At 35.8% G+C, this 9,526-nt stretch overlaps 1 non-coding gene across 1 annotated transcript; it reads left to right on the forward strand.

Moving 5' to 3' along the window:
* Window positions 1-348: 348 nt before the first annotated feature.
* On the forward strand, window positions 349-455 carry LOC127099680 (small nucleolar RNA R71). Its single transcript, XR_007794157.1, has one exon. It is a non-coding gene; the product is annotated as a small nucleolar RNA R71 (small nucleolar RNA).
* Window positions 456-9,526: the final 9,071 nt, after the last annotated feature.

The following is a 9,526-nucleotide window of genomic DNA, read 5'->3' on the forward strand; positions in this document are numbered from 1 at the left end:
TGTGCAGTGTGTCCAGGGTTTCCACATAACTCACAGTTTGGAGTTACAGCAACCACGGTGACTGCGGGTGGTATGGTCAAGTTGTCTAATTTTTGAACAAGGGCATCTACCTTTGCATGAACATGGTTAAGGCTACTGATTTCGTACATTCCGCCCTTTATCTGGAACTTTTCCACTGGAGTTCTTTCACCTCCCCATTGGCAATGGTTTTGGGCCATGTTTTCAATGAGTTGATAGGCTTCGTTGTATGGCTTATCCATAAGTGCACCGCCCACGACAGCGTCTACTGTCAGTCTTGTGTTATACAGAAGCCCATTGTAAAATGTGTGAATGATCACCCAGTCTTCGAGACCGTGATGTGGATATATCCTCATCATGTCCTTGTATCTCTCCCACACTTCGTAGAGAGATTCTACATCTTTTTGTCGAAATCCATTGATTTGAGCTCTCAGCATATCAGTTTTGCTCGGCGGAAAATATCGGGATAAGAAAATGTTCTTCAGTCTTCCCATGTTGTAATTGAGTTGGATGGCAAGGATTGAAATCAAGCCCAAGCTCTGTCTCTTAGTGAGAAAGGGAAGAGGCGCAGTCTTATCGCATCTTGAGATACACCATTCGCCTTTATAGTGTTTGCGTACTGCACAAACATGGTCAGGTGTTCATTTGGATCGTCCGTAGGATTTCCAACAAATTGATATTGTTGGACGACTGATAATAGTGAGGATTTCAGCTCGAAATCGTTTCGATTGATATCGGGGGCAGCAATGCTGTTGTGAGGTTCTTGTTGGGACGGGGTAGCGTAGAATTTAAGAGGACGATTTTGTGGTCCTTCTTCAGCCATGGTTGGTTTTTCTTCAGGTTTAGGAGGAGAGAAGATATCGGGAATATCGTACTTTTGTTGATATTCGTGTATTCGGCGTCTTATGTATAAGAAACGCTCTAATTTTGGGACTGGTGGTGTTAAGTTATCGCCTTGTGAGCGAGTACATGGCATACAATCAGGGAAATAAGGGAGAGTAAATTAGTTTTTATTTTTACCTTAGTCTATACCGTGCAACAAAAGAATCGCACTATTCGACTAAAATAGGTCCCCGGCAACGGCGTCAAAAACTTGGTGCTTGTCGTGACTATATATAAAATATAGTCTATCGGGTACTTGACTGCAAGTGCACAGTCCAGTCGCTTTAGTTTTAAAAGATATCGATCCCACAGGGACCTATGGTCAAACTAGTGTTACTAACGTCACTATGTTTAGCTAAGGAAATTATTAGTAGAAGTTCGGGGGCAAAATAGTAAATCTAAGGGAAATTTAGTTTTAAGAAAGAATTGATGAAATGAATCAGTATGCAACGCATTAATTGTCAGGGATTCGATAAGTCACCGGTGAATAGTTTAAATGCCAAATATCTATCAGTAGAAAATATTTATTTAAAAAGCTTTATCTCACACTCTCGTGATTGTTAATTCGGCCTATAACTTTAAGTCAGAATATACGCTCTCGCTGTCCCATTTGAAGTTAAAATTACTTTTTAAAAATAAATAAGTTCTAATTGCTTTTAAAGTGCTCTCGCTGTTTCTAAACTCAATGCCTAATTTTTACTATCCAGCTCGAGCTTCACGCTCTCGCGATTGTTGGTTCTCACCTTAGTTAATTTCTCACTCTCGTGGCAAAACCGTATTAAATAGCTTCTGACGCTTTTGTGATAAATTTAATTAAATTTAAATTAAAAACCCCAGCCTAAAAGATTGTTTGAGAAAAAGAGTTTTCACCGATTATTATTAAATCCCATCAAATTAAATTGCTACATACCGATACCGGTAATTTAGCCGGACATGTTAAATAAAGCAAACACAGAGCATAAATAGATCAACATTGTGGCAAACATAATAATAATAATAATTGAGCAATAATAATAATAAGTTAATAAAAACCTGGCAATCGAAGTAACAGAGTATAGCGAATCTCGGAGTACTTGAGCAGTCCTCCACAAGTCGGTAGGCTTCTGCTTCTTCAATACAAATTGTTTACAAAAATTAAATAAAGTGTAGTAGTTCCCCAGTGTAGGAAACTACTACTATGGCTAACTGGAAAACGGAAAGGAAAAGGGAAAAAGGGAATTCTAAAAGAGAATGGAAAATGAACTAAGGCAACAGAAACAAAGTTGCTGAAAAGAAAATAATTAAAAAGCTAGAATGCTTGTAAAAATTAATTGCAGAGCGTAAGTGTAGATGTAGGCGTTCCTAATTTTTCCGACTTTGGTCCTTTATATAGTGCTCCTTTAGGTCTTGGCGGTTGAGAAATTTAAGGAAGACGGGTTGAATGAGGAATCCGAGGGAGTCATGCTGCTGGAGAGATTTTAGGCACGTTTGGGTGTGTGTGATTGACTGTTTCAAAGCGTAAATTCTGGCCGCGTGACGCTCGTCATGGGCCTGTGACGGTCGTCACAGGCTGGGTCGTGACGGTCGTCATGAAGCTGTGACGGTCGTCACATCAACAATTTCTGCATTCTGGTTTTCTGCTTTTTCCTGTGCTTTCTCATCTGTTTCTTCTTCTTTTTCTTCCTTTTATTCATTTTGCTCATTATTGCTTGGAGATTTAAATACCTGCAAAAACAACTCGAATACTTGCGGAATAATCGGGATATTAATTAAAATGGTATGATCTTTGAGTGTAAATCAAGGCAAATATCTGATGTGTTTTCGCGTTATCAAGTGGATGCATTGCTTTTTAACAAAAATTAAGTTTGAAAGGCACAAAGGCCTAAAAATAGTTTGAATGAGTTAGTTCTTTTTAGCTTTTTAAGAGTTTAAGTCAAGTATAGTTAAGTTTATTTACAAGTTTGATTTAAGAAAAGAAGTTTGAAAATGCAATGGCATAAGGCCAAAGTTTCTATCTTTTTGCAAAGTGGTCAAAGTTTAGAACAAAATAAGTTCAATCAAAGAAGATTTTGAAAAAGGGAGTTAGAGATTTTGAAATTAAAGAAATGGGAAGAAGATGAAGAGACTAATCCTATGCACACAATTAAAAGTTGAGAGAGTTGAAAAGATCTGACCAAATGGGTAGCAATCCAATAGACAAGAATGTCAATAGAAACCTAGAATTCCCTTGGACTTTTTAGAATTAAGCAACACACAAATGCACAATTATATTATCTTGAAGAGAAAAGGCATCAATTAAAGATAGCCACATCCAAGCTTATCCATTCCATGATCTTCTTCAAAATAGCCCATGAATTCCACAAGTCACAGGTTCAAAATAACAACTTCATAATGATCATATTGCAGATGAACTCAGAGGGATGTTAAATGATGTATCAAATGAAGTTTCAAATTACAAGCACTTGGTTTCTCAATAAGTTGGCATTGGCCAAGTCCTTTAGCATAGGAATATTTCCTAAATTCTAAGTTCATTTGTCCAAGATCAAGCCAACAGTCCACACAAAGTTTTTTAGGGTTTTTGTTGTTATTATGTACATTAATGGTGAAAGACCACACAAACAAGCAAAGTATACACAAACAAAATATATCACACAATACGGTCCAAGTGGACAAAGTGAAAATTGCATTAACATAAACAATTAGAATGATATGAACAATGGCAAATGTATAAAAGCTAGAATTAAATGACATTAAAGTAAATGGCTTGAAATTTAAAGTTAGTAGTTAATAGGTTAGAAGTTAGTATTGTTTTGCTTTTGCTTTTCATCTTTTAGACATTCTTTGGAGAACACTCAACCCACTTATCACAAGCATGAATCCTTGAGCTAAGACATCTTCCAAAGGAAGGAAAAAAGGCCAAGTTTCCACATAACACCATGAAAGAGGGGAGACTTACAATCTCACTAACTAGAATGCTATGCCTTTTATATCATAAATTTAGCGCTATGTTAAGCAATCGTAATTGGACTTATGTAGAAGTCACAACTATTTGAGGCCGGGCAATAGAATTTTGGTGTTAATGCATGTTAGAGACATAGTATAATGGACTATGCTCATGAAACATACCACACACAAAAAGAATATGCAAAAGGTGTGACCTAATCTCATCCATACTCATGTTAATTTTTCAATCAACTAGCTTTAGGACTTTGAGATATCATAGGCCAAATGAGATGAATACATAAAGAAGGGGAATGAGATGAAGAGGGAGGGGAATAGATGAAAACTCAAATTGATCAAAGGAGGACTTTTACCAAATTAATATCATCCATTCATTTTGGGAGATGGAATGTACATTCCATCAATCCCCTAAATCCAATGATATTAATTTGACAAAGTCAAATCAACCTTGATCAAGGCCCAACAATAAGAGTCAAACACAAGCAAGTCATCATAATTGGTCAACAAAATTATTTTGCATTTATTCAACTTAAAAATACTAAAATAATACATTTAAATTAAATATGGTTTGTCAAATTCCTAAAACCTCATCAAAACACCAAATAAATGGCCATGAGATTTATCATAGGTCAAACAAGGTTAAAGGATCTTGGAGAAAAAATTTCAGAATTTTTGAAGACTTAAAAGTATTTTTAATCAAATTAAAAACAAATGCAAAATCAATTAAATCATGAAAAATATTAATAATGATCTAAAAAATGATTTTAATTCAGAATATGATAGAGGAAGTTATTTGAAAATTTTTGGTAAAACTCTCATATTTTTTGGATCAATATTAAAATTAATATGAATTAATGAAAATCAAAGGAATAAAAATTAAAATCAGAAAATCAAAAAAACGTGGACCACTTGATCTGCCTCATTAATTGAGGTGGCATATCAAGTGGTTAAGCGCGCACGTTCCATGATGCGCTTGAGTCAAACATCCACACGCTTGGTAATCATGATGTACACTCATGATTAAAACAACTTGAATTCATCTAATGGCTCTGGACCGTGCCACATCATTGTCGGAGCAAAGCGCCGGTCGTCTTCTCAGGCGACCTTGGTCGGACTGGTCCACTCATCGCCACATCATAAATGAAAAAGGAGGACATGATCTGAAAGAAAAAATGGCGTAGAGCACGAATCTGACCTCAATTTTAACTATCTCATCACATATAGAAAGATATGAGAAATTGAAATTTGAGGTATGTCAATTGAGTTGCTTCGATTTGACCTCTAAGCAACTCAATCTTCTTGCCTACATTGGTAGGACTTCAGACAACCAAAGAATCAAGAGAATTGAGCAAGATTAAGAGAGAATCTAAGAGATGAAATTTTCTGGAAAATACCTTCAATGCAGGTCTGGATTCAACTGTTCTTGCCTTGGCTCGTGCTTGATCTCACTCAGAATGCTTGCAGAAGTAGAATGAAATGCACAAAAGGTCTTGGACCCCTGGAGTTTTGAATCTCAAAACAGTGAGATTCAAACTCAATTTCAAGATGAAATTCTCAGGATTATCCTCTCAAATGGAAGGGTTAGGGGTTTAGGATCAAAGTTGGCGTGAATGTCTCTTGAATTCTGAGCATATGGAGCTCTATTTATAGCTGAATCAAGTGATTATTGCACCTTCCAAATCACTTTCCAAAATTGGCAATGGATGATGCATGGGTGAATGGGCGTGTACAAGCCCATGAGATCATTGCTTTAGGTCCACAAATGAGTGCGAGAGAGTCTAAAATCAACTTGGATTGCAAGGCAAGTGTGCACAGTTATTTGAAGTTTGATCTTTGCCAAATGATGATACCATGTTCAAGCCATGCGCGGCCTGCTTAATTCTTGTCCAAAATGGATGATCCTGGACTTTTTAGAAAGGTTAGATCAAGAGGAACAACTTTCATGTTCAACATTTTTCCATTTTAAGCTTGTATCATGATGAATTTTGAAGTCGAAGTTTGGAAATTTCAACATGTTGAAATTTTTTTCTAAGTGTCAAGCCATATATCTCAATATTCCACCTAGCTTAACTTTTTATGTGAGTTTCAAATGAGAAAAGTGTATTCATAAAAGTTGTAGATATTTCAAATAAATTAAAAATGGTCACTAATTTCATGTCATTTGAATTTTAAATGATAGAGTTATGCATTTTTGAAGTTTGGAAATATCACTTGTTCAAAGGTATAGGTCAAAAGTGACCTATAATGTAGCCTCATATCACATGCTCATAAAAGTTGAATTAGCTCTCACTACAAACATAAAATTTGAATTAGACATCTTGAATTTGATTTTTAAACTTGGAAATCTTTCATCTCATACAAATTGAGAAAGTTATGGCCTTGGGAAGTTGACTTTCAAATTAGGGTTTAAACAAAATGACCTATAATGTTTCAACATAGAAATGATTTTCCAAGCAAAACTAGCTCTAGATCTCAACATGAAAGTTGTTTGGAATGTAATTTAGAGTATGTTTTCTATTATAATCATTTTCATATGGTGAAAATTGTAGGAGATAGGGTCTAGGGAGACCCAGTTTTGATCAAATGAATTCATCTGGCCAACCACCATCAACCAACTTGCTAATATACAATTCTCTTGACTTTCTAGGCTCATGGTAGATCATATATGCATAATATGATGAATTTTGAAGTGTCCCTTGATAAATTTGATCAATTGGTGAGATAGGTTGTTGGAGAAGTTACTCAAGATACCTAGTCAAACTAGGGTTTCCAAGGCAAATCACCCTCAAACTCTTGAAGAAAACTTGATGAAAATAACATGTAGAAATCATTAGTACTCATATATGATGCTTGTAACCATTCTTGGATCAATTCATGGTTGTGCTCTTTGTCATGAGGGTCTCAAACTCTAGATATGAACTTGATGAATCAATGATGATCATGCCCTACCTACAAAAGAGTTATGCAAATGCAAAGACATATTTTTGTATTTTGGTTAGTGAAAATGATAAAATACAAGTATGATACAATCGCATAGTGCTTGGTGATCTCTCCCAAAACAAACCCAATGAAAGAGAGACAAGGAGGATGCCAAGGTATGATCCCAATGCTAATGCTTATGACGAAACTGCATGAGGGATCTTAGCGTCAAAATTGGGGTCTTACAGGACCAAAAGCATCTATCTAGGTAAGATCTAGAAAGAAACAGTCAATCAACACTTAACCCAATAAGGATATAACTCAAGGGGAGTGGTTGCATCCAAATAATTAATTATGGAAGAAACTGAAATAACAATCATCCACGAGGAAAAAAATCAGTGGGGAATGGAGAAAGGTTAAAGTCTTTCTGCTTAAGGGGTCGACACTCTACAATTGAAGGAGGACAGACACACCGAACCTGCATGGGGATAAAGTACCACCATAACAGAGAGTTAAAATAACAATGAATTACAAGGTGTAATGATGCGATAATGCAATTTCTGAATGTGTATGTATATGTATATGTATATGTATATGAAATTCTGGTATCAGATATAAGATGTCGAAGGTAATGTCACGACACTAATATCTGTTAACACAAACAGGATAAAGATACAGAATGGTAAAGCAAATGACACAAAGCAATTGTTAACCCAGTTCAGTGCAACTCACCTACGCCTGTGGGCTACCAAGCTAGGAAGGAAATTCACTAAAATAGAATCAGTTCAAAGACTCTTTGTACACTTCAACAAGTTACAGTTTTTCTCACCTAATCTCTACCCGTGCAATTTCTACTTAAGCACTCTTAGATATGAGAATCCACTCACTTCCCTACAATCACACCTGTGATCTTAAACAACAATCCCTTGAGAAAAGAAAATACTTTTCAATAACACACTCTTGATTTTACTTCACAGTTTCAATCAAGAAGACACACTCTTAATCTTACTTAACAACTTTGATCAAGAAGACACACACTTGATCTTGCTTCACAACTTTGATCAAGTAGACACACACTCTTGCTTAACAGCTTTAGAATGACAAATTACAACCACAAATCAGTCCAATTCAATCATCAAAAGATGACTTGAATGGCTTACAAGTCTTACGACTAAACAGACACAAACCCTAGCTCTCTCTCTATATTTCACTCAGTATTGGTTGTGTTGTAAAACAGGTTTTCTAAGTCCCTATTTATAGAAGCTTTTAGCTGGGCTTGGACATCTTGAAAACCCTAAATCTATTTTCCAATTAAATCTTTTCATAACAGCTGGTTAGATCTCCTTGGAAAATAAGTAAATCAGGTTGTAATCCATGATTGAATGCGCCTGCAAATCAGATCTTCAATCATGCATAGATTGCCATTAATTGTGCAATCACAAAACACCAGACATTCATACTGAATATTCTGTGTACAGGATGTCATGACATCAGGTCTGACATCCTGGAAAAATCCTGCATAATTCCATAATTCCTTTTATAGCTTCCAGCAGGTACACAAACATCAGATGTCATGACTTCGTGTATGACATCCTGATACAGTCCTGCATAAATATGTTTCTCCATTTCAACTCCAGCAGGAACACATTATCAGAATCCATGGCATTGTATATGGCATTCTGAAACAATCCTGCATGATTATGTTGTTGAACTCCAACACCTACATAGGATATCTTATGTTAAGACATCACACATAACATCTTGTGAACTCTCTTTGTTTTACCAAAATTGTTGCCAACACTTAGAACCAACAGTATATGTATATGTATATAATTATGCTTACAAAATGATCGCAAAGGATACAAATGTAGCTGGTTTGAATCATCGATACAATTCTCGGCCAATCCGCACAAGAGGGAAACAACTGCTGGAGAAAAGATCAACAATCTCAAAGTCTCAATTCTGGCTAGGGAAAGCACAAGGATTTACTGAGGAAAACTGCTATCCACTCTACGAGGGATTTAACACAATAGCTTCTCAGCATCAAGGAGCAACTCTGACGATCTGCGAGGAATCAAAATCCTGCCGAAGCTGTGCAAACTGTCGAAATAACACGCCTACAACTCAAGAGAGGCCAAAAAACTTGGATGGGGAAACCAACAAAACTCGGTTACTGAAATGTTGTCGGGGGTGAAATAGGGATTACGTCCACTGCTTGGGGAGAATCAATAATTCTCCGCATTTTAGGGCTTACCGCTTTTCAAACTGTTGTTGATATTCCTTTAAATGATATTGAATGCTTAAAATAACTACTTTTATATATTTAAGAAAATATGATTTTAATTTAAAATTTAATTTCAAAAATGATCATAATAAAATTTAAATCTATTTGGCTGAATTAAACAAGAGTAGAAAGAATTGGATAAAAAGCTCAACTTTATTTAATGGAATGGTAGTCTGTAAATGACAAGACTCCGTAGATCTTTACAAAAGTTGAAAAATGGTAATTTACATGGAAAAGGGATACATTGAATACAATGATCACTAATCCTTCTACCAACTTTTGATATCCACTGTGCTCTTGATGACTTCATCGGAGATGGTGACTCAGAATTGATCGACTTGCTCAAGAATGTCTTCAAAACTGAAGATCAGCAGGATGCAGTTACTTGCCATAATCCCTATTTTTTGCATAAATTGCCCCAAGGTGGGATACTCAATTTATCGGGATGATTTTTCTGTTTTTATGTCTCTAATTTTTGCCTGG

This window comes from Lathyrus oleraceus, chromosome 6 (assembly GCF_024323335.1).
Source record: "Lathyrus oleraceus cultivar Zhongwan6 chromosome 6, CAAS_Psat_ZW6_1.0, whole genome shotgun sequence".
NCBI lineage: Eukaryota > Viridiplantae > Streptophyta > Magnoliopsida > Fabales > Fabaceae > Lathyrus > Lathyrus oleraceus.